This window comes from Acomys minous (genome assembly GCF_964271855.1).
Source record: "Acomys minous genome assembly, chromosome: 1".
Lineage (NCBI taxonomy): Eukaryota > Metazoa > Chordata > Mammalia > Rodentia > Muridae > Acomys > Acomys minous.
In genome coordinates this window covers 100,747,355-100,772,616 of record NC_140483.1, presented here as the reverse complement: position 1 = coordinate 100,772,616, position 25,262 = coordinate 100,747,355, and the positions used below count along the sequence as shown (strand labels likewise).

Below are 25,262 nucleotides of genomic sequence, written 5' to 3'. Positions count from 1 at the left end.
TTGAGTGAAAAGGAAATATATTAGAAGAAAATTAAATAGCACCTGGCTAGATGATATTGAAGATATGAATAAATGAATTTGTTCTTCATTATAAATATGTTTATGTCAAAGCCACCTCAATTGTAGACAAGTATACCTTTTTCAAATCTGACTCAATGTCCGGTTTTAAGATAAAATTTTCAAATTATGTTTATTTTGTGATTTCTTTTTTTATTTTGTCTTTTCTTATAGAAAAGTAACATGAGAGAAAATCATATTCTTAATATAGAACTTTGGTAATCTTTATTTAATGTACAGAAGCATTTAAAATGGATTTCAAAAACATTTTTATGAAAAATGGATTTCCATGAAAATGGTTTCACTATGGCATTTCCATGAAGCCAATTATTTATTATTTATTTAATTTATTCAGATTACAACTCAATTGTTTTCCCCTCACTTGTATCCTCCCATTGAAGCCAATGATTTTAATTTAAAGTAGGTGTGGCTTTTTGTATACTGACAACTCAATTTCTTTTTGACAATGTACTGAATCTGGAAATCAAAGAATCTCTGTTATGTGCAACTTTCCTTCTCTATAAACTGTGAGAGCTTTTAAATGGCATAGAAAGGCCAAAGAAAAATCAATGCTGAAATGAGTAAGTGAACGCTGGTCACTGGGTCTGAATGCGTCATCATTAGGCCCCCACATGATTTTAAACAAATTCTCAGCGTTACTCAACACAACATGCATGGTCTCCAGTGAGAAAAGAAATTACATTTACTACTTCTATTTGCATAGTGCCTTAAAGAATCAGAATGTGGACACTAGAAAACATGAAGCAGAGAAAGAAAGAATCATCAAACAGTAAGATAATCCAGTGACAATGGGGCAAATTTGCAAAGCTGCAATTCCATTATACTCTTAAGAACCTCAAAAAACTGCCCATCCCTGAGGAAACACAGGCCTCCCAAAATAAAACAAGACATAAAAGCTAGCACAGCCAATAATGACACTTGAGAGGACTTCTATGACACACGCTTATAAAAGAAAGCGCTACCCAGAGAGTGGAATGTGTCACCTTGATCTAGTGCAGGGCTGCTTAAACTTTGTACTTGTGACCCCTTTTCACCCAACAAACTTTTACACAATGGTACTTATGCAGGCGTATAAACTAGGCATACGTAGGAAACATTTACAGACAATCAATCGCATAGAATTAAAAAAAAAATACTTTGGCACTGTGCAACTTGATGATTTATTTGGAATGAACTCAAATTTACATATCAATAAGATGGGTGTGCTTGTTTATTTTTGCATAAAGATATCTCGTCTGTATACATGATACTGTAAGATGTAGGGACTTCTGTCAGGGTTGCTCAATATTTTGGTTTGATAGGGCAGCACTTTGCATAAACATGAAATGGTTGAAGGATTTCAGAACCATCCTAGAATTATTGCAAGGACTGTCCTAAGCTCAGAGTGAAATTCTCTTCCAGAATTTTTTTTTTTTTTATAGAACTCAAGTCAGCAACTCAGAAAGCACTTTCTCGAGTTGAACACTCCAATATGAGTAATGCAGGCTAAGGAAAATATTAATGCTCTTTGTTTTTACATAATCAAGCCACCATATTTCTTATTTATGGGTTTTACTAGATGAGTAAGATTTTTCTTCTTCCTTCGTTCTGTCCTTTATCCCCATTAACTAATGTGTTTATTCACTTTACATCTGATCTCCTCCCCCGTCCCTCCTGTCTTCCCCCATTCCTCCGTCTTCCCTTTCTCTCGGAGAAGGGGAGGCCTCTCATGGGTTCAAACTCACCCTGGCACATCAAGTCCCACCACGACTAAGTTCATCTTTTCCTTCTGAGATTAGGCAGGCCTGTCCCGCTAGGGGAAATGGATCCAAAAGCAGTCAACAAAATCAGACACAGTCCCTGCCCCAGTTGTTAGGGGATCCACATGATGTCCAAGCTGCACATGTGCTATATATTTGTAGGGGGTCTAAGCCGAGCCCATAAATGTTCTTTGGTTGGTGTAAACCACCATATTTCTGTTAGGGCAGAAAACATTGTATGTACAATGACACAGTGTAATGAACCAGTGATCTGAGCTGTGTGGAGAGAGTTCGTAAGTTTACGACGTGTGACAGCAGGGATGGTGTAAAGTGTACATAGTTTCTTCAGAGCAAAGGGTGAAATAAATTTCACAAAATGCAACACGGATGAGCTGCCAGACAGCTAAGATTCTTTGTGTGTTTTATTTTGAATTTACTTTGTTGTCATTGCGTATTTAGAAACATTTACTTTTGAGAACATTTTCATGACTCTCAACTTGAGTTATGCAGCCCCAAATAAGGCTGCCACAGTTTAAAAAACAGAGGTTTCAGATATAACCCTTAATATAGTACTCAAAAGTCATTTTTTTATTAATCTTTATTTATAACAAAAGCAAGACTTGTACTTTCTCACACCAAGCCTCGCTGAGGATGGACTGTAGAATTTTCCTTTATTGTGTTGCATCCAGAAAATGAACAGCCGCGTGGTGACTGTGGATAGCTGCTGTTCGCTCCAAATTCCCTCACACTATGTAGCTCTCCATTATGAAGCCATGTCTTCTTTGAATTTAATCCTGTTTTCAAAAATGAGGAGAAATTAAGAATATGTTTAACGTTTTTGGTAATGCAAAAACTTAACCCCTCCTTAAAGTATCATCCTGAGGATCACAGTACAGGCAGGTAGAGCTAGCCCCAAGGAGTCAAAGCCACAAGTTCAGAACCAGCCTGGGCTAATTATTGAGTATAATGGGCAACGTTGGTTACTTAGTAAAACTGTGGTTCAAAAACATAAGTATACAAACTATTTTAATAATTGATAGTGATATAGTCCTGCTCGTTGTAAAAGTCTTCTTGACAATTTTGCCTATTACTCCTTTCTTTGCTTATAACACAGCAGAGAATGTTCCTGGATTATTTAACTAAAAACAGTCTCATTTGCTTTCCCCAACAGAACACCTATCATATCCTACGTCTCATGCTAATGCTCTTCCCTTGACCTGCTGCAGTGGGTACCCACTTCTGCACATTCACTGAGTGTCGCCCAGGATGTTATCTGATCTCACTGGGTACTCTGTGCCTTTTTACAGTTGAATTGATAACAAAAATAAAATCAGCAGTTGGATTTCTTCATATTATTGATAATGCATTGAGTTTATTTCAAATTCAAAGGACTCAATTCCATTTTATGAGGTGTTCATGTAGGCATTTTTTTCCTATAGCTTTTTTTGGTATACACTCCATCTTCAAGGTTACAAGGTGGACGTCATGGTTAACCAGAGGATAACTGAATTATTTTCAGCTCATACTCACTCTTCTACAAATACTCTCTCATGCATTCCCTCTTTTCTTCAATCTGGTTCTCCAGCCACCACTGTCCCTAGAATCTGAAGTCTTCTGTAAATCCGAATGGCGTTCCTTTCGCTTCTATCAAAAGGACCATGGAAAACATGAGACCTTTGCATCCTCAGACCTGCACTACTAATGCTGAAAAGGCTAGGGTAAGAAGAGTCATGGTGCAGGCCAGACTGAACTGCAGAATGAAACCCTATCTTTAAAAAAAAAAAAAAAAAAAAACACTTTCACATGAACTCTGGTTCCCCATATTTGACCACGTCCCCTTGATGGGGAGGCCTGGTGGCACTCAGAGGAAGGAGTTACCAAGGTTACCAAGAAGAGACTTGATACTCTATGAGCATATACAGGGGGAGGAAATCCCCCTCAGTCACAGTCATAGGGGAGGGGAGTAAGGGGAAAATGGGAAAGAGGGAGAAATGGGAGGATAGAAGGGATGGGATAACAATTTAGATATAATATGAATAAATTAATAAAATATATTAGAAAACAGAAAAGGGGGATGGAGGGGAAAAGGAAAAAGGAGATAAGGCGGGAATAGATGAGAGGTGAGGAGACGGAAAGGGAGGGAAGGAAGAGAGAAAGATGGATGAGGATGAAAACTGAAGGGAAAGGGGAATGAAGAAAAAGTGAAAATATTTTAAGCTGCACTTTCAGGATCAACTTTGTCTGAAGTGTTTATTCCATGTTACACTTGGAGTCTACTCCCAAAGTGATATTAAATAGACAAAATTCGTTATCCTTCAGTGTCACCTCCATCAATGAAAAGGAGAATAAAATCTACAGGCATTTGTAGTGTATTTTTGAGATTCTGTCTTAAAAAGAAAGCAATCTCAATAAGAAAGCCCCAGAAAGTGTGAGTAAAAATTTTGGCTTCTGATATGCATATCTTTTAAAAGATAATGTGCTGCCTATTAGCAGTGGCACACACCTGTAATCCAAGCACTCAGGGAGGCAGAGGCAGGTGGATATCTATGAGTTTGAAGCCAGCCTGATCTGGCTGGTCAGTCCAGAATAGTCAAGGCTACACAGAAAAACCCTGTCTCAAAAACCAAAAAAAAAATTTAAAAGGTAGTATAATGTTAAATTTTAAAACATTTTCAAATTTCTGTATCTTTCAAGAATATTCTTTTATTTTAAGTGAACTTGACTTATAGATGTTACAATAGTATTTATATTTGGTTTCTGGCATATAAGTTCTTAAAGTGGAAATCTATAATTTATACGTTCTGTTTAATAATCAAATGTTTTGTGTTAAACCCACAATTAATTTATTTCTACCTTGCTGTAGTTGAGTTATGGTAAAAATTAATAAAGAAAAAATTAAGTAAATCAGGAAAGTATAAAATCAGACTTTATATTATATTCTTAAAGTTATTTCTGCATACATTTTTAACTTATCTACATTTTCTGTAGTCTTTAAAATGTTGCCTTTATGTCCTTAAATATCTCTTTAAAACATTAAGGAAATTTAACATGCATATGTATATTCTAATAATATAAACTATAAAATAAAAAATATGCAACCTAACATTTTGTTAATTGCTATCCAAATAGTTACAATAAAGTCACCAGAGAGGAATCTGTAGTTGAAACCACCCACTGTACTTTCAATATGCTCAACAACTACAGAATGAATTTTCCATCATGATCACAATAAGAGAAAAGATGTCAAGTAATTTCATACTTTTCAAAACGAAGGTGAACGGAGAAAATGCTCATTTCTAAACGTAACATCTAACTAATACAATAGTATAGGTCTGTATAATAGTTGCAATAGAAACCAACATTTGAAAAAAGCTGAAAATAATTTTGGCATATTCAGGTAATGTATACATTGAATATAGTCCTTTTATTTCAGACAGTAACAAATCCCATTTAGTTCTGCTTATTGTATAAACTGAGTAATAACAACTCTGTCAGATATGCAATTGAGACCTAAAAATTTCCCCATACTCCAGCTTCCAGCAGCTCCTACAGAATTTGTGGTATTACATACGTGACCCTCACTAATGTACTCTTTTGTAACAACTCTTCCAACAATGGAAAGAAGAATTTTACTTTTGGTTATTTAAAATGACAGTATTAAATTTAATATCTATATTCTGATTGGACATAAACACAGTGTTCTTTCCTGGTGGATTAAAATCAAGTCTACGACTACGGTCATTTAAATTCTTGAAGTCTCACTTTATCACTCATAATGTGGGGATGACAATTGAATATACTTTACAAGAAGAATGTGAATTCTGAATCTTATGACTGAGGAATTCTTCCCTAGTACATGACCCATGCTGAGTACTCAATGCTTAATAAATGTTTGTTGTTGTTGTTACATAAAATGTCTACTGTGTTTGATAGTAATAATACAGGCAAAGAAATCAAAGTGGGATGGCTCTTCTTTTTTCTCTGTATCCTTCATTTACTACTTAGTGTATAATACATACATATATATATATATACATATATATATATTACTTTTTATTAGAACTCCCTATGTATTGGGTTTGGAAATCTATCTGGTGCTATCTCAGAAAAATGGGAATAGGGCTTCCTCAAGACCCAGCTATTCCACTCCTTGGAATATACCCAGAAGATGCTCCAGCACACAACAAGAAAATTTGCTCAATCATGTTCATAGCAGTCTTATTCATAATAGCCAGAACATGGAAACAGCCTAAGTGTCCATCAGTAGAAGAATGGATAAAGAAACTGTGGTACATATACACTATAGAATACTATTCAGCTATTAAAAACAAGGAATTCCCGAAATTTGTGGATAAATGGATTGAGCTAGAAATGATCATAATGAGTGAGTTAACCCAGAAGCAGAAAGACTCAAATGGTATATACTGACTTATATCTGCATATTAGCCCAAGGGGCATGTCCCACGAAAGCCTTCACTTACCAGGAAACTGAGACAGAGGGGAGGACATTCTAGTGGGACTCTAGATGAGAGAAGCATGGGAGAATGGCAAAGTAGAAGGATCCAGAGGGTCCTAGAAGCCTACAAGTAGAACATTATGATAGGCAGATTTGGGCCCAGGGGTCCCGCTCAAACTAAGGCACCAGCCAAGGACAAGACAGGCCGTAAACCTTAAACCCCTACCCAGATCTAGACAATGGACAGAACACTTTCCACAGTAGAGTGGAGAATGGGATATTACTTTCTCACATACTCTGGTGCCTCAACTTTGACCATGTCCCCTGGAGGGGGAGACCTGGTGGCACTCAGAGGAAGGACAGCAGGTTACTAAGAAGATACTTGATACCCTATGAACATATACAGGGGGAGGTAATCCCCCTCAGGAACAGTCATAGGGGAGGGGAATAAGGGGAAAATGGGAGGGAGGGAAGAATGGGAGGATACAAGGGATGGGATAACCATTGAGATGTAACAAGAATAAATTAATAAAGTAAAAAAATAAAAAATAAAAACATAAAAAAATAAAATAAAAAATAAAATAAAATGTTATGTGATAAAAATAAGTTTGGAAAATGCCAGGTAAATTTAAGCAGCATTGTTGGCATCATTAAAAAGATAATGTCTATTGGAAATCCTCAAAAGCAACTCTGTAGTTTTCCTGGTGCCTAATTGAATGTACTGCCACATCTCCAAATTTCCCAGTGATACCATTTTCTCAGCAAGGTCCTTTAACAGTTTTCTGCTTGTTGAGCATTAAAGCCTTGAGACATTAGTGGCATGCAAGATCATCAAGAAAAGTGACTATCTTTCTGAAAATTACCCACCACCACCACCACCCCTTGCAGAGGGGAATGCAAACACTGTGAAAATCTTTGTTGTTGTTTGGTTGGGTTTCTCTGTGTATCCCCTCCAAGATTTTTACTGTCTTTTCACAGAACAACCCTCACAGCTGGTGAGGCTATGGAACATAGGCCTTTATTTACCAGCCTGGCTCAGAAAACTGAGTGTTGACAGACAGACGGTGCTGCTTTTCAGATCTATCTTTGTGATGGTTCCCTAAACATGGGCCCTCAAGTATTATTGTTTGAGACTTCTATGAATTTTTGCTTAGATGTTGAAAGCAGAAATCTTTACCCATGAAAAACATCTCCCTCCTATCCTATTCCACTCCCTACCCCAGAAGTTTAGGCATCCACTCATATTCTCCACTTAAAGACAGCATTTGGAGTGAGGAAACCTAACCTGACAGAAATCCATTGGTTCTCTTCTACAGATATCTAAAAAGACCATCATCCATTCAGAGTGAAACTTTCTATAAGGATGGGAATATTGTCTGATCACTCAAGGATTTGAGCAGCTCAAAACACTGGGAAGACCTAACTCTCTTGTGGGCTCCATAAGCATTGATAGTTTACAAAAACAACAACAACAAACTCTTTAATGATATTTAAAATATCTACAAAATATCTTGAATATTTAGAATCATACTAGCCTATTGAAAAAACAGTATGAGAGAGTATATTTCAGAATGCAATTACATTTCTTGCTATTATTTTATAATAAAAGGATAATTATATTTGTTAGTAATGCAATGAATTGATACACAAACAGCCTTTATTATTTTTAGCTTTTGTTTGTTTTGGGGAGCATTCCAAGGGTGGAGGGCAGATATGAAGGGACAGGGAGATGAGTCGGATTAGGGTGCATGATGTGACAAATCACAAAGAATCATTATAAAGTTAAAAATAAAATAAAATAATATCAAGTATGTAGCAAGGGAAATAATGTTAATGTCTGTTAATAACAACCTTATATTTTATTTGAAGCATAAATGCAAAGGAATAGTCTTAGTTTCAACTAATGGATATAATTAAGCTGGATATGGTGGTACACACCTTTAATCCTACCATTCAGGAGGCATAGACAGATCTCTGTGAGTTCAGTACCAGCCTGAAATATATGGTGAGTTCCAGGCCAGTCAGGGTGACATAGTAAGGCCCTGTTGATTGCTCACAAAATACAAAGGAAGGTAGACATTGGGGCACAAACACCTCATGTACCAATCCTCTCGACATTCCATCAGTTCCTATCAGGGACAAAGTACTGACTAACACTGCAGCTAAAAGATTTGACTTCACTTCAAGCATGGTTTTATCTCTTGTGCAGATCTATGCATCTTGCTCAGATCACTTGCAATACTGCAGCTTAGATGTGACGACTAGTAAGAAAAGTATTATTGCGTTTATGTTTCGCTGTAAAAAGCAGTTATACAATGCTCCCTGCAAAACCTAGTTCCACAATAGAGCTTGATAGCAAGCAACAGGACATACCTAAGTTCAAGATCTGTCAATGTACATCTGTGTACAGAAGACATAAGCCTAGACAAGGGTCTCCTGGTCTAAGGTCAAGTGAAGAGCATCATTCATTTAGACAATTCAAATCATTTCTTTAAAATTCAAATTTATGAAGTGCCTATAAGGTCAAGGAAGCTAGAAAGTGGCCACTGCAGGGAAAGATGGAAAGAAACATTAACGGAAGGAGAGTTACCAGGGATTGAGGAACAAGTGATGTGAAAGTAAGATTATCCTAGGACTGGGAAGGTTTAAGCAGAGATAGGGAGGAGGAGAGGATTTAAGGAGGGTTAACACTATCCTTCTGAAAATGAGACGGCCACTGCACTCATAAACTCACCAACGATGTAGTCAGACCTGCACCAACACTGGTTACGTCACCATTTCATTTCGTTTTGTTTTTGGTTGGTTGGCTAATTGGTTGATTTTTGGTTTCGGTTTTTCAAGATAGGGTTTCTCTGTGTGTCCTTGGCTGTCCTGTCCTCGCTCTGTAGACCAGTCTGGCCTCGAACTCACAGAGATCTGCCTGTCTCTGCCTCCTCGAAGGCTAAGATTACCGGGTGCAGGACTGCATCCAGCTGTCTCCATTTTATTCCGTGTTGGGGAGCAGCTTATGAAACCCTGACCTCTCACTGACACTATTGGTTGTTAATGAGGACTGGAGGAGTGGGGGAAATTTTCTTCTGTGAGGTAGCCACTTATAATTGTCCACTTTCTGAAAAGTAACCCACCACTCTTCCTCATGTAAGCAACCTTAATTATACTCAGTGAATGGGGGAAATGGCATCACATAGAAACAAACTTATTAGAAAAACAGAGGATGAATGAAAATGAGACAGGGGAGTGAAAATGCCAGTACTCAGAACATACATGTGTGTAACAGTCAAAAATAAAAACAAGGAAGTAAATAGATTTAAATTTAGGAAGAGAAAATAGCTTACATCTAACACTTTAAATGTAAAGTGTGGTTTCTAAATAGAAGTAATTAATTTGAAGGGGAATATGAGTTAAAATATGTTTCTCCCAGAAGTATGTTTCAGATCATTTAAAAGAGGAATCTGGGGTGTTCATTAAACTCTAGATAAGGAGGGAAAACCCCAAAACACTATTGGGGTTCCTGTAACAGCTGACTCCGTTTTTACACATAGAGGTGCAAAGTGTTCATTAACAGCCATGACATAAATGAGCCTTTCCCTAGGCAGCCTCAAGTAATGCACACAGCATTATTACAGAAGGTCTTAATTGAGTGATATTTTAAGAATTAGAGCAATCTTAACTATGCTCCTCTTCTTACTAATTTAATATATGAATCCATCATTACCATTCATTTATACCCGTGTATTATAACTATTGAGACTCAAATCTTTCACATACTTAATAGTTGCCTTTCACATCTTATTAAACCAAACTTGCAAGAATTTTTTTCCCTTGGCTTTAAAATATTTCAGACTTTCAGATGAATTGAGTTCATGAGAACATGTCTGTAAATATATGTCTCCACCAAAAACCTAAGGAAACTATATATAATACTGCATATGCATGCCATGTCACATAAGCTAAATGTAGAATAAGATATCCTTTTGATGCTGTCTCAGTTCTAGGCCAAGTAAGGTTTTTAAATTTGATTTACATTTTTAATGTTTGACTACTATGAAAGATTATATTAAAAATTAAATCAAGAAGACCTGCTGAATTCTGCAGGGGCTGCTACTGACTTCCTGCTGCTGCCCATCCACCAGCAGTGCCAACCATGCCCTTAACCCTTGATACTTGGCCCTTGACCCTGCATGTGTTGACAGCTCCAACTAAATTGTTGACTCAGATCAAAAGGGAGCAGGAAACATGGCACAAACTGTCCTCAGTGATATTTGACTGATGCTGAGGTATGTTGGGGCTCTGCTTGCACTGCAGTTGAAGCTTCCCATTTAGGGTACATTGTATAGTGCTCATTGCAGACACCCCTCCCCTTTTTTTGCAAAATTCTAGGAAAAGGTTCCACATCTGAGTTTCATGACCACTGTCAGCCTTACTTTTGTAGTTTTAGCTTGTGGCATCTTCAATTTTATGAAGAATCTCATCTTTTGTTCCTTCACCATCAGAACTGTAGAGTACAATTAGAAGGTGGAAGAGAAATATGAAGGGGAAAAGGAAAAATCAATTTTATCTTCTACAATCACAGGAAATAAACTCTGGATTATCCTTCTTTATTGCATTGGACCTGACTCATCAAATGGAAGGTATTTTATCTCTCCAGCTTATTCATAAAACATCAGTATTACATTATAGGGGAAACTGGAGGGACTGGGTGAGTCACTGAGCTCCTCATCAAAGTTCATTTAGAAAAAGACATTACTCTCTGTTCCTCTGCAGAATATGAGAGGCTTGGAGAAGAAAAATAAACTCTACGGCTTTCTCAGTATTAGTCACAATGCACCTCTTTGCTGCTGAGTCGGGGGCAGATATTTGGTCCCAATATAGAAGCCAATGTTCTAAGAACTAAATGACTTCAACGATGTCCCAGAAATTGAGGTACAAAAAGAGATCATGGCCTTTTGCCTACTTGTCCTAGGCACAGGCCAGTGGAACACACTGCTCTCATAAACACACATAACTAGTAAAAGGTTACTGACCCCTCTTGTCCCACAAGCAATAATAAACTACATGCTTCTCTGAATGAACAAAGCTTTTTCTTGCACTCTTTTTAGGAGGGCATGAGTGAATAAAGTATGACACCTTGGTGTTCAAAGAAATCTTCCCAGAGTGGAAGAGGAACTACCAAAGTTAGCATTTGTTTTGAGTACAGGCAGATGAAGCAGGGTTTAAGCTGCTTAGAAGCTGTATACCAAATGTAAGAAATGGTGTTTGTCCCCAAACAAAGTCATATGATAAACACATGTGCTTGTAAAACAGCCCACTCCAAACCACGCACTGAAGTGAAAAGTGACTTGAAGATGTATTTTATTTGATGAGCCATGTACAAATCTTAGTGTATGTTCACAACCTCATTAAATATATGGCAGCCCCGTTGGAACAAACCAAACATGGTCCTGAACTTCCTCAGCTTATTCTGGGAAAAAAGAACTACTGGGCAATCTGAGCACCAGGCCACAGGCCAACCACAGCAGCCACAAGCATGACTGAATGGGTAAATTTAGAAACTAAGAGTGCTGAGCCTGGATGCTCCTTGGGAGTCTCGAGGAAAAGCAAAGAACAGTTACTTGGTGTGTTTCTCTATTTGTTCATTTACGGCATAGTTTAAAAAGCGAAGCTGTGGGATTGCAACTGCTTCCAAGTCTGTACCCTTAACTTACCTATGCATGAGGACCATTAATAAAAATCTCAGCTGCCAAGGTAAAGTCATCAAGGTTCTGCTCTGTCAATACCCACGTGAAAAATTATGTATTCTCGGTAGCGTAATCATTCTTGACCTGTGCCATCAATGTCCTAGCCTCTTATAGTGTCTCAGAACAGATTTCCTCCAACTAACTTGTGAGGGTCTCTGTGGGTAAATGGATGTGTCCTTGGGGACTCGGGCTATCTCATAATTTTTTCAAAGTTAGATTTTCATTGCTCTGATAACCTTTGAAAACTTAATACACAATATTCTGGATCATCAGCAGGATCCCAAACTACCATTTGATTTGTGCTTACAAACAAATTGATGCCACATGGTATTTCTAGAGGGAAAAAAGAAATGGCTTTAATATATAAACCATGTACTTACCCCCAAATGAAGGCCAAATGCTGTCATGATTTACTGTACAAAAGAAGTTTTCACAGCAGTTCCCAAAGGGCAAATTGGGGTGAACTGAATCATCACATGGCATAGAATAAAGTACATCCAGCAGCCCTGCCTTCCAGAAGTCAGCAAAGGCTGCTCTTTGTGCCAGGATACCAGCCTCCACCCTCATGCACACCTAGAGTAGAGGTACTCTAGGCAGGTGAAAGGGCAGCTAGTGGGTGTCTACTAGGGGCATAAGAACAGTTTAACCTTTAAGCAGGTACCAGGTTGTGAAGTCAAAAGACCGAGCAGAAGCAGTTGAAACAAAAGATTATTAGCAGAGCCTTTGTAGTGGAACTTAGATCTCTTGATATGAAAAACCAATATGCAACTGTTATAGGTACCTGAGACCTCTCTGAAAGCAGATCGCCTATTCTAAACTAGGGAAGATTGCTCCTGCTGTACAAAGGTGAGGAAGATATTAAGGAAATTACACATCACAGGGAAAATGACCCATACCTAGAGACCGAGAGGGGCATTTTTTACGACCTCATAGAAAAGAAAATCTAAATTATCCTAAAGCTGATATTGAGGTAAACCAATACATAACTTACAGTGAGTCACAGATTTAAACTGATGAAGGAGAAGTTTCAGATGAAAGACCACAGTAGAGTTGGTACCCTTCTGAGAAGCTCAGGCTCAAAGCATAGCGAGTACAAATAGGGTTAGTCACGAAGTTGGAATACATGCTAAAACACCCACATACAGGATGGCCTGTTTTAACCTTAAATGTTTGAGCTGTGTGCTTTTCTCTTCCTTCTCTTCTCAGGAAGTCTCTAAGAGCACTGGCAATGTTTTTGCAGATAAACATGGAGAAATTATTATTTTTATTTTTTATTTAAATAATTTATTCAGTTTCAGTTACATTTCAGTTGTTATTCCCGTCACTTGTATCCTCCCATTCCCCACTCCCTCTTTTGCCCTATTCCCCTCTCCTAGGCCGGTGACAGATGGGGACCTCCTCCCCCACCATATGATCACAGCCTATCAGGTCTCCTCCTGGTAACCTGCTTACCCTTCTTCTGAGTGTCACCAGGCCTCCACACCAAGGGGAAGTGGTCAAATAAGGGGCACCGCAGCTTATGTCAGAGTCAGTCCCTGCTTTCCACACAACCATGGAGAATGAGCTGTCCATTGGCTACATCTGAATAGGGTCTATGTTTACTGCGTGTGTTGTCCTTGGTTGGTACAGTACTTTGAGCAGACCCGCCTTGGCTCCACATCTACTATCAAGGCTGGAGAGATTATTTTTATCTGAAAGTGCACACTCTTGTGCCCTTGAAAGGGAGAATTGTCTCTTGCAAAATACCTGAGGAATCTTAAGAGCTTACGATGAAAGACTAAGATGGATTGAGCAGTAAAGTGCTTGCCTCAGAAGACTGAGGACCTGAGTTCAGATCCCCAGCATGAACATGAAAAGTCAGGTGTGCCAGGGCTTGCCTATGATGCCAGTACCAGGGCAGGAGAGAGAGGATGATCCTTGGTCCTTTCTCACCTGCCATGTAGCCAAAGCAGTGAGTAAATTCAGTGAGAGACCTTGTCTCAAAACTACAAATTAGAAAGAGATTGGGGAAGATATTCCATATCAACCTCTGGCTTCTATACACATAAGCAAACTACACATAAATACACACACACACACACAACTGAACCTTTGAAAGATACACAGCTTTGTTAGCCACTGGCACAGCCCAATCTTCCAGAATTATTAACAAGAAACCACATGTAAGGTTTTGATTTCCACAGAAGAGTAATTTATAGATAATTTGGGAAGTAGGGTCTGCTTTGGATGTTGTGAGATCTGTGTCATAAGTCAGCCTGGGAAGCTGAGTCTGGATGTCCAAAGCCCCCACCCGACCCCCCACCCCAGGAAATGTACAGCTTGCAGCTGCAGTCCTGAAAATCAGAAAAGTAGATTTCAGCTCACAATTGAAATGTTGAAAGCTTCAAATTGAATTCTAACATAATGAGATCTTGAGGTGGAAGATCTTAAGAGTGTGTTGAACTTCGATAGCTGAGTGTATGATCTCAGATTCAGTCAATTAGAATGGTGAACTGGCTTGTACCTTTACCCCGGCCCCACCCAAGCTCGTGAGTCCATTATAATTTAGGCACAGAGAGTATTGTAATAGCAGGAGAAGAGGAAGAATGTATTTAAAAGATCCATCTTAATTGCAGTTTATGTGCAGCTGCGCAAGAACCCTACCCTTTGGAAAGTTAGGCAAAAAACTTTCTGGACATTTAGGATGCTCTGCTTTATTTGTGAATGGTTCTGTGGGACCATCTGCTTCTTATCCATGTACACTGTGCCAAGGAAATAACTTGTGTGTGTGTGTGTGTATGTGTGTGTGTGTGTGTGTGTGTGTGTGTGTGTGTGTGTGTGTGTGTGTGTGTGTGTCCCTTACTTTGTAACACATCTGCTAATTTCGGTGAAGAAAAAAATGGATGATGAGATATTTATTCATGTATATAATCTTCCTTTTCCTTTGCTTTCTTTAAAAACCAAAATTTTATAACTTTATTTCCCTAGATAGGGATAGAAGTCAGGCAGAAATTACTTAAAGAAAAAAATGACATTAATATTTCAGTTTAGGTGTCAAATGCAGAGGAAACTTTGCAATATAAAAGGATTGTGAATTCACAGATAATATTACCGATGGTATTTTATCTCAATGTACACCATATAAGTATTAGGAATTCATTTTTAGTCTGAAATAAATATGCAATTTAATATAAAGTATTTAAAATAAAATTAAACATTATCCATTAAGTTTGTTTCATTTTTGTTATATTTCATTCATCTTACCTCTTCCTTGAAATCTCATTCCATAAGCATGTTTTATTAATGATCTATTAATAAGCGTTCATTTAAAACATGACTGATTAAAAAGTAGACCTAATTTTAAGTAAGTGTTCTGAAAATGTTCCTTTATTGAATTCAATGAGGTTGAGGTTCTCATTTGTATGGCTAGCGGGTGAATTACGGCAGTGCATGCTTGTTTTATCATTATAATGAAAGCAGAGCTTGTATGTGCAACACTAATTAAAATTCTGCTCTGACCCATATAACTGCAGCCTCTCCCCCAAATACATTATTTTTAAATCTTTATATTAAATTTACTACGTATGTGCATGATAATGAAAGTATCTATCTTTAGTATAACATAATCAAGGTTAACAGAAAGCAAAAATTAGGTTCAGACTTTTTAATACTGCAGGGTACATTTTTAGGACCCTACAGAGAGAATTAGTCACACAACTGCCATTAACTTTAATGGAACCTATATGGGCAAACGGTATGCTGAAATTCCTAGGAACTTAATGTCAGTGGAGTTTACTAGCTCCACTCCTTTTCCTCTTTGGACCTCTACTTTGGGCTACTTTCACTTTCTCATGATCCACAGAGAAAACCAGTCAATAAAAATGATTAGCATAAAAGTTTCCATGTTTTATAAGCTTACATTTTCTATACATCTGCCAAAAGTTAAAAATCTGAAAATAATACATGTACTATTTCTTTACATTTCAATGAACAATTAAATTAAACTAAATGACAGTTTAAATATATAAATTTGAAAATGCTTTGTGAACATGAACATTGTGGATTCATTACTTTCTAATGTTCATTCATGTTGTTCATTCTTATTTGAAATTAGTAAGAAAGTCAGAGTTTAAAAATAATTTTAGGAGGCCAATGTCTTATTCATTAGGCTGGAGAGACCTAGGATAGAACCCAGAGGAAGGGGAAAAAAGGGAGAGAAAGAAAGGAAAAGTCAATAAAATGATTCCTAATATTCCTATACTCATAAATCAGTGCCACCACCAATCAGAGACGCTTCCTCTCGAAGGCAGCTGACGGAAATAGGTGTAGAGACACAAAGCCAAACATTAGGTGGAGCTCAGAACCCCGCCCCCAAGAGGATTATAGGACCCATAGGACACCACAAGGGAAAAACAAAACTGCAGGTTCAACTAAGCTGGGCTCATAGAGGCTCACGGAGACTGACCTGCCAGTCAGGAAGCCTGCAAGGAACTGACCTAGGCCCTCTTCATATATGTTACAGTGGTGTAGTTTGGTCCTCTCGTGGGATTCAAACAGTAGAGGCAGCTGCTGTCTCTGACTCTCTTGCCTGCCTTTTGGACCCTTTCCTCCTATTGAGTTGCCTTGTCTTATTATAACCTGTTATGCTGTGTTCCATTGATGTCCTCTCGAGGCCTACTCTTTTCTGAATGGAAACAGAAGAAGAATGGATTTGGGGGGGAGAGGAAGTGGGTGGGAGGGCTGGGAGGAGGAGAAGGAAGGGAAACAGCAGTCAGTATATATTGTATGAGAAAAGAATAAATATATTTTAAAAATAATAAACATTGAATGACTTTAGGTTGTCATATTTGATTATTTGTATTTGGAGTAAAATATAAAATATTTCTGCACCTCTATAAATTGCTAGTGTTAAAATATTTTGTGCCGCCCTTTGACATTGTTGAGAAAAGATGCAGGAAAAAATCAAAAAAGGTCAAAAAGGAACCCAAATTTTTCATAACTGATATCAGGAATATCTTCCTATAACACATTACAATCTTCTTGGTACTGGGATAAAGTTATAATCTATCAGCAATTTTAGTGTGTTTAATATTTTCATTCACATGTAGGGAGAAAAAAAGAATAATTAGTAAATACTCTAATGTCAACTTAACAAAGATGTTCAAAGAATAATTAAATTTAGAAACAATAAAGTAGCTTTCAGCTTTCTATTCTCACATTCAAATAGATGTCTATATTTAGGCCTTCCGGAAGTTAACAATTTAAAATATTAACATTATCCATAAAAAGAACTGTCAGTGTAAATTTCAGAGAAATTTTGTTTTACATTACTTCGGCATCTAAATAATCAAAATTGAGTTTATCTAATAACAGTCGTGGTATGATCACATTGCATGACAGATAGTAATAAAGGCACTAATAAGAATAGAGACACCAATAATTAACATAATTGCATGTTAGACAAGGAGTTCAGGAAAACAAGGATTAGCTAAATTTAATTGGTACATAAGAGAAGTTTTCTCTTACAACATTGGTTGAAAGACTCTGGAGATGGGATCAGTGTGTCCAATACTTGTTTTGAATCCAATTAAACCCATTGTTTCATCAAGCTACATTTGGGTGGAATCATTTATTTTCTGTTCTTGGTTTCCAGTCTTGGGTGAAAAAGTTCACACGACATCCTATAATGATATTTTCCAACTTTAGAAAACATTTCAAAGTAACGCACAAAACATGTTAGAATGCCTGCAGTCTTGGATTTACTCGACGATGAAATGGAAAGGGGGAGGAAGGAAAAGAAAAAGAAAGGGAGCAGCAAGAGGAGGGAGGGAAGGAACATTTCAACTGCGAAGACACCTTTTTAAATAGTATGTTTCTCTTTAACCTATTGTGTATATCCTAATAGGTCTTAGTTAGGACTTTATTGCTGTGAAGAGACACTGTGTCTAAGGCAGCTCTTATAAATAAAACCATTTAATTGAGGCTAGCTCTTAGTTTCAGAGGTTCAGTCCAGTATCATCTTGTCAGGGAGCATGGCAACCTGCAGGCAGACATGGTGCTGGAGGAGAATTCTATATCTTGATCCACAGGTAGCAGAAGGGGAGACTGTAATTCCACAGTGGGTGGAACAGAATGAAAGAAGACCTCAAAGGTGACCTCCACAGTCACAGACACAGGCCACACCCACTCCAACAAGGGCACACCTCCTAATAGTGCCACTCCTTTTGGGCTAAGCACTCACACTCATCTATGGGGACCAAACCCATCCAAACCACTGCACCATTTAGCTGGAAGTTAAAAATAAAGAGATAATTATCCAGAGGGATGTCTTCTATCCATCTCCTTCTAAAGATACCCACCTATTCGTGCAATACACTAGTTGAAGACTTTCATCATTATCTATGTAATAAGCTTGTCAGTTTTCAAAGATGTTTGCTTTCATCAGTGTTCCTCCATCTCTTACAGTTCTGGTTTTACCGTGTCTGGTTTAAAAATCCAAGTGCTGAAACGTAACAGACTGGCAACAGTACCATGTGGCCTTCAGATGGTAATTAAGTCACAGAAGAGTCTGCCAGCCTGAGGTTATTCTTCCCTCTCAGCCAGTTTGAAGTTGCTTGTGCCTTTCCTCTTCATTTTCCTGCCGTGTGAATATGCTGGGTTCCACCCTGTCTGAGGATAAAATGCAGTATGCAAGGCTCTACCTAGGAATCACAGGATGGATCCTCAGCAGACAATGAAAGTCTCGACACACTGATCCTGCACTTCCCAGAGAGGAGAACCTATGAAAACAACTGCCTGCTCCTGGTGCACTGGCCAGCCTGCGGTACTTTGTTACAGCAGCATCTGTGGAAGACAACAGTGACTTTTGTAGTTTGGATCCACTTTAGGCTTGTTCTCATTTCACAAAAGAAAGAAATTCATAGAGAAAAAAGCCAAACCTAAGTTAAAGAAAAAAAAAAATCAGACAAGGCTCATGGATGAGGATTATTCTCCACAGCAAAATGGCTCCATGTTATTTCTCATTTCTGTGTGATTTTTTTTCTCTGTTGAGAACAAAAGAGTCTGAAAGACAGGGTGGAATGAGAATGTGGCTATGTGTGATTCTATGAAATTACATTGACTGTCTCATCTTCAGTGTCAGACAGTGAAACTGTTTCCTCTAAGCAGCAAAAGAGATGCTTGATGCTTTTGTCTTTCTTTTTTTTTTTCCTGAATGCATAATTTATGTACAGCCCATTTATTACTAAGCACAGAGTATTGTACCTGAAAGTCTGCCTTCAAAAGAACAGAATCTGCAAAACCAAAATTCACATTTCCACTTGGCAGTTATGGCTCTTACATGTAAAATGCTTACTTTAGTTCTTTCTGAGAATATTAGGCAAGCTCCAACTAAACTCATTCAACTATTAAAAACAGTATTTGTAAAACCAGAAACAAATTTTAACTCTCTCTATTTGCATGCCTACTCATCAACCTCAAGGGAAATCTAGATGAGAAAATAAATAAATAAAGCACCATTTCTGACCTGGTGTGTGAGTGACTTGCCAGATACAATGGCACGTGACCTTGCAATGATAATAAAATGAATAACAGCTAATAATTATGAAGCAGTTACTATCTGTGAAATATTTTACTTAACATTTTGTAGAGTGTGCTCAACACATAAGAAAAGTGCTATCACTGTTTTGTATTTACAATAAAAAGAGAATCAACACTTGCCAAATTGGTAAAAAAGAAGAGCTAAGATTTGAACTTAGCTGTCTTTTCTCTTGACCCCTGTTCTTATTTATCAAAACTACCACATCCTATCATTTAGAGCAGACACAGAGAATTACATTAAAATTAATTGAAAGTTTTAGCATATTTAACCATTCTGTTAAAAGTCACTAAGAATATTTAGGATAGCCCATTGGACCAGGCATGGTGACACATGCCTGTAATCCAAATACTTTGGAGGCAGAGGCAGGCAGATTGCTGTGAGTTCAAAGTCAGCCTGGTCTACAAAATGAGTCCAGAATAGCCAAGGCTACACAGAGAAACCCTATCTCAAAGTAATAAATAAATAAATAAATAAATAAATAAATAAATCAGCCCATTGAAGTTGAGGGTGACAAATAAAATATTAATCAGTGGAGTGATTCAATCCTCACAAGGTATTATAAACTGTGCTTGTGTTAAAAAAATTCAGCCATTGTTATAGTCCAAAATCAGAAGTAGACTCAAACCCTCGGTATCCAGAGAGGAAATTTTAATTAGTGAATGCTACATAGCTTGCAAATGACAAAGCCAGATTTATAATTTCCAGAATGAAGTTACAATAATATTTAATTATGTTATTTCTATTTATATACTTATTTGGAAGTGATTTGCACCTAGTGAGCTTTCAACTTTATGTAGTAGTAGACAGATACTGAAGATACTGCTTAAGAAAAGAGCTAATAAAGAGATACTCAACATCCTTCATCCTTAGTCTTCAGGGAAATGCAAATCAAAACAACTCTGAGATTCCACCTTACACCCATCAGAATGTCTCAGATCAGAAATGCAAAAAATGACACAGGCTTTCAAGGGCATGGAGCAAGAGGATACTCCTCCATTGCTGGTGGGAGTCCAAATTTGTACAGCCACTTTGGAAACTAATCTGGTGCTTTCTAGGAATACCGAGAAGACCTCAAGACTCAGCAATACCACTCCTGGGTATATACCCAAAAGATGCCCCATTATACCACATGGCCACTTACTCAACTTTTTATATAGCAGCTTTATTCATAGTAGCCAGAAACTGGAAACAAGCCAGATGTCCTTCAACAGATGAATGGATAAAGAAACTGTGGTACATTTACACAATGGAACACTACTCAGCTATTAATAACAAGAAAATCTTGATATTTTTCGGACATATGGGTGGAACTAGAAAATATCATACTCAGTGAGATAACCGAGACCCAGAAAGACACATATTGTATGGACTCACTTATAAGCGGATATTAGCCATATAGCACAGGATAACCATACTACAATCCACAGACCCAAAGAAACTAAGTAAAAAGGGGGGCCTAAGGAAGGATATGTGACTCTCACTCAGAAAGGGAAATAGGGATAAGCCTGGTGGCTCATGCCTGTAATCTCAGAACTCAGGGAGGCAGAAGCAGGCAGATCTCTGTGAGTTCAAGGCCATCCTGGTCTACAAAGAGAGTCCAGGACATTCAATACTACACATAGAAACCCTGTCTCAGAAAAAAAATACAGAATGGGAAATAGAATAGACACTGGAAGTGGTTGAGTGAAGGAACTGTGGGGAAAGGAACTCGGATGGGGATCATATGATGGGCGAGCAGGTATGGGGGGATGAGGGGGGTGAGGATGGAAAGTGAGACAGGTGGGAGATAGAAGGGAAACCTGGGTGGAATGCCTCTGGGACAGTCTGGAGACCTGTGACAGTGTAGGCTCCTAGGAGGATATGGGGGTGACTCTAGCTGAGACTTCTAGGATCAGGGGACATAGAGACTGGAGTGTCCACCTCCTAGCCAGACAAAACTTCTAGTGGAGGGAGAGGAATACTAACTAACCCACTCACAAAACATTTGTCCCAAAACTTACACTGCCTACAAGGAGTGCAGGAATAAAGATGTAGAAACCATGGGAGAATGGCCAATGACAGGCCCTACCCGAGACCCATCCCATAGGAGACAGCCAACCCTTGACACTATTAAGGATTCCCTATATACTTGCAGACAGGATCCTAGAGTAACTGCTCTCTGTGAGGTTCCATCCAAATCCCCAAATCGTTAGACTCACAGCCAGACTTTAGGTTGAGGAACTTGGGGAGTCTTGTAAAGAGTGGGGAGAAGGATAGAAGGACCCGGAAGGGGCAAGAAGTCCACAAAAAGACCAAAAGAGTCAACCCACCTGAGCCCATGGAGACATACAGAGACTGAAGAACCAAACAAAAACCAAGCATGGACTGGACCTAGGTCCCTCGACACATATGTAATTTGATGGGCAGCTTTGTCTTTATGTAGGTCCCCTAGCAAATGGAACAGGGGCTGTCTCTGACATGGACTGTTGCCTACTTTTGGATTACTTTCCATTGGTTGTCCTTCCTTGTCTGGTCTCGGTAAGAAAGGATATGCTTAGTTCTGATGCGGCTGGATGTGCCAGGGTGTATTGGAATTGGGGCACTCTCTCCTTTTCTGAGAAGAAGTGGAGGGGAAAAGGAAGAAGAGGATGAGAGAGTGGTATGGGAGGAGAAAAGAAGGGAGGGGCTGTGAGTAGGTTGTAAAATAATACATAAACAATTTTATTTTTAAATAAGAGAAGAAGTCAAGTGTGCTAGTGCATGCCTGTAATCCCAGCACTCAGAAGGCAGAAGCAGGTGAGTTCGAGGCCAGCCTGGTCTACAAAGTAAGTCCAAGACAGCCAAGTCTACACAGAGAAACTCTGTCTCAAAGAAAAAGAAAGAAAGAAAGAAAGAAAGAAAGAAAGAAAGAAAGAAAGAAAGAAAGAAAGAAAGATGGAAAAGGGAAGGAAAGGAAAGGAATGGGGAAAAAAGAAAAAGAAAAAAGAAAAGAGCTAATATTCAGGCCCTTGCACAATATCCCTTTCTTGAGTGTGAGTTTACCTGTGATTTGCCTTTAACCAGTTAAATACACAAAACTGACGGGATGCACATGATTGTGTGCATGTGATTATGTATTCATTTTTCTTTCTGTCTTTTATGCAGAAAGCAGTAACACTCCAAGAACCATGTGGCAGGGAACTTGGGTAGCCTCTAACATTAGCCTTCAGCATTCTCCCTCGGATGGACAAACAGAAAATGAGGCCTGGTCTCTGAACAACACAAGAGATGATTTACAACAGTCACCCAAATGAATCCACAAGCTGCTCCTGTCCAGGCTGAGCATTCAGAAGAAGCCAGCAGTGCTGTCTTTATGTGGTCTTTCCATGACTCCCAGAAACTTTAGGGAATTAATATCAGTTGCTTACAGCCACTGCATACACAATGACGTTTTCTTATGTGATAAAATCTAATACACGTCCTCAGCCTTGATTTGCCGAGAATCTAGCACTGACTTTAATAATTGTCAAGCCAAGTAATATTTGGATAGCTAAAATGCAGTAACTATATGTAATACACAGACCTAAGTGAAAAAAAAATTGAGGCAGGATTTCTCTGTGTAGCCCTAGCTATCATAAAATTCACTTTGTAGACCAGTCTGGCCTTCAACTCAGACATCTATCTACCTCTAATTCCTAAATGTTAGAATTAAAGGCATGGGCCACCACACCCAACTGAAAGAAATCTTTGAATTTAGCAATAAAAAAAATAAAATAATTATTTAACAGCAGTAACATATAAGAAATAATGGATCAACCTCCAAACAGTAACAAAGCAGTTTTTCTCTGTATGTGATGTGTGTGACATAATAATTATATCTCTTTCTTTTCGCAGTAGCTGATTCAAAAATCTGTTTTTGACTACCTTCTCCATTTTAAAGACCATAAATTAGATTTTACTGAACATTCCCTTTATATCCTTGTATTAGTCAGCCATTCTCAGGGATTTAATCAAAGTTTCAAAGGCTAATTAAGTATAAAAAATAGATATGTGAATTAGAATACTCAATAAAAGTGTGGGCCTATTCTTAAATATGATTATGCAAAAAATGGAATAAAAAAGAATTATTTCTATAGTCACTATTTTGTCATTGATAAAAGCATCAATACAAAATGAATTAAAAATCACTTTCTATACAAATTGTTTGATTTACAGGCATATTTCTCAGCTGCTCTTTCTCACATTTATAACATATGAAATCAGAGCTGGAAGTGGCTCAGTGTGTAAAAACACTGGCCAAACAATCCTGATGATGTGAGTTAGAATCCACAAAAAAAGTCAGAATCAGTAGGCAAATATCTGGGAAGCAGAGACAGGAGAGTTTTCAGAATCTAGAGGGCTAGTTACACTGGCTCACACAGTGACAAAGAAACCCTGCCCTATAAAAAGTAAAAAGCCAAGGACCAATACCTGAGCATTGTTCTCTGACTTCTGCACAGGTGCCCTGGAACATATCCTTGCATTCATACATAAGTGAAATAATTAATCCATATCACAATACACACACACACACACACACACACACACACACACACACACACACACATTCATTTAATTACATCATTTTATAGATGAAAATATTGAAATATAATGGGGATCAATTCAAGGACAAAATCTAGAAATACATTTTCCTGAATTTAATAAATTAAGGCCCCTCTGGTCTTGAGAATTCATCAACACTTAGTACCTCCAAGAGTGATAAGGACAGGGTTGGCCAATTCACTGTCCCTATCCAATCTCAGACTATTAGGACACAAATAAGAGAAACTTTATCTTCTATATCAAGTATTGTATTTACTGACAGATGGTAGAGGACCACCAATGATGAAGAAAAAAGGGAAGAAGAAAAGCAATACTTTTCTAGTAGAAAAAAAGAAACAAAAAAAAATCCAAGTTTGACATAGAAAGTTTTTTGAAGTTGTTTTTAATGGGATAAGGTACTAATTGATTAACAAGTAAATACTCTGTCTCAAAAATGTGTTTTGAGATTTAAAACAATGTTTTCATGCCTTTATGAGTGTTAGGCAATTCCTACTTATGGTTTCAAGCACAATTAATGAAACACAGGATATAATAAATATTGAATGTTGCAACAATGTAAGCAAAAGTGATTGAAAGTCACTGATAACAAATGAAAGTTCAGAATTTATTTTAGTTTGTTCTGAAGCATGGTAAGTACTACATATGCTCTAAATATCCTGTTTACTATATTATAGTTAAAAGGTGAGCAAGCTATAGTAATTTTTATTAATTTCGGAAAACTCAGACAAATATAGTCCAACCTTAATATTTATTTATATAAAAATTAAATGTCAACACATTGTTAGGTTATTCAATGAAGAACATATTTTTTTTATCTATTTGAAAGCAAATGAATAAGAGATAACAGAAAGTATAAGGTGAGTCTCTGTTTTCTTGGTAAAATTTTTAAAGTCCAAATGTGGTTGACAAAGATGAAAAATCTCATCTGACTGCTACATAAACTCTACAGAATGACCTCATGAAATAATGTGTTTTAGAAGCTCACAGATGGACAGGTATGATAATGGAATACTTTTTATTTACATAACTTCCTGGGTTTTACCAACTGCAGTCATCTGGAGTGTGTAAGTTTTGGAGGTCTCTATGTCATTGTATGGTTTTCATATTCAGTA

The 25,262-nt window shown here is 37.7% G+C and overlaps 1 long non-coding RNA gene across 1 annotated transcript in view; it reads right to left on the bottom strand.

Annotated features, from left to right (window-relative positions):
- Positions 1-317: 317 nt before the first annotated feature.
- Positions 318-25,262, bottom strand: part of LOC311602836 — a 63,921-nt gene continuing 38,976 nt past the window's right edge. The window contains exon 4 of the long non-coding RNA XR_014780874.1: positions 318-2,611. This is a non-coding gene — a long non-coding RNA (uncharacterized lncRNA). The remainder of the gene's footprint in view (positions 2,612-25,262) is intronic.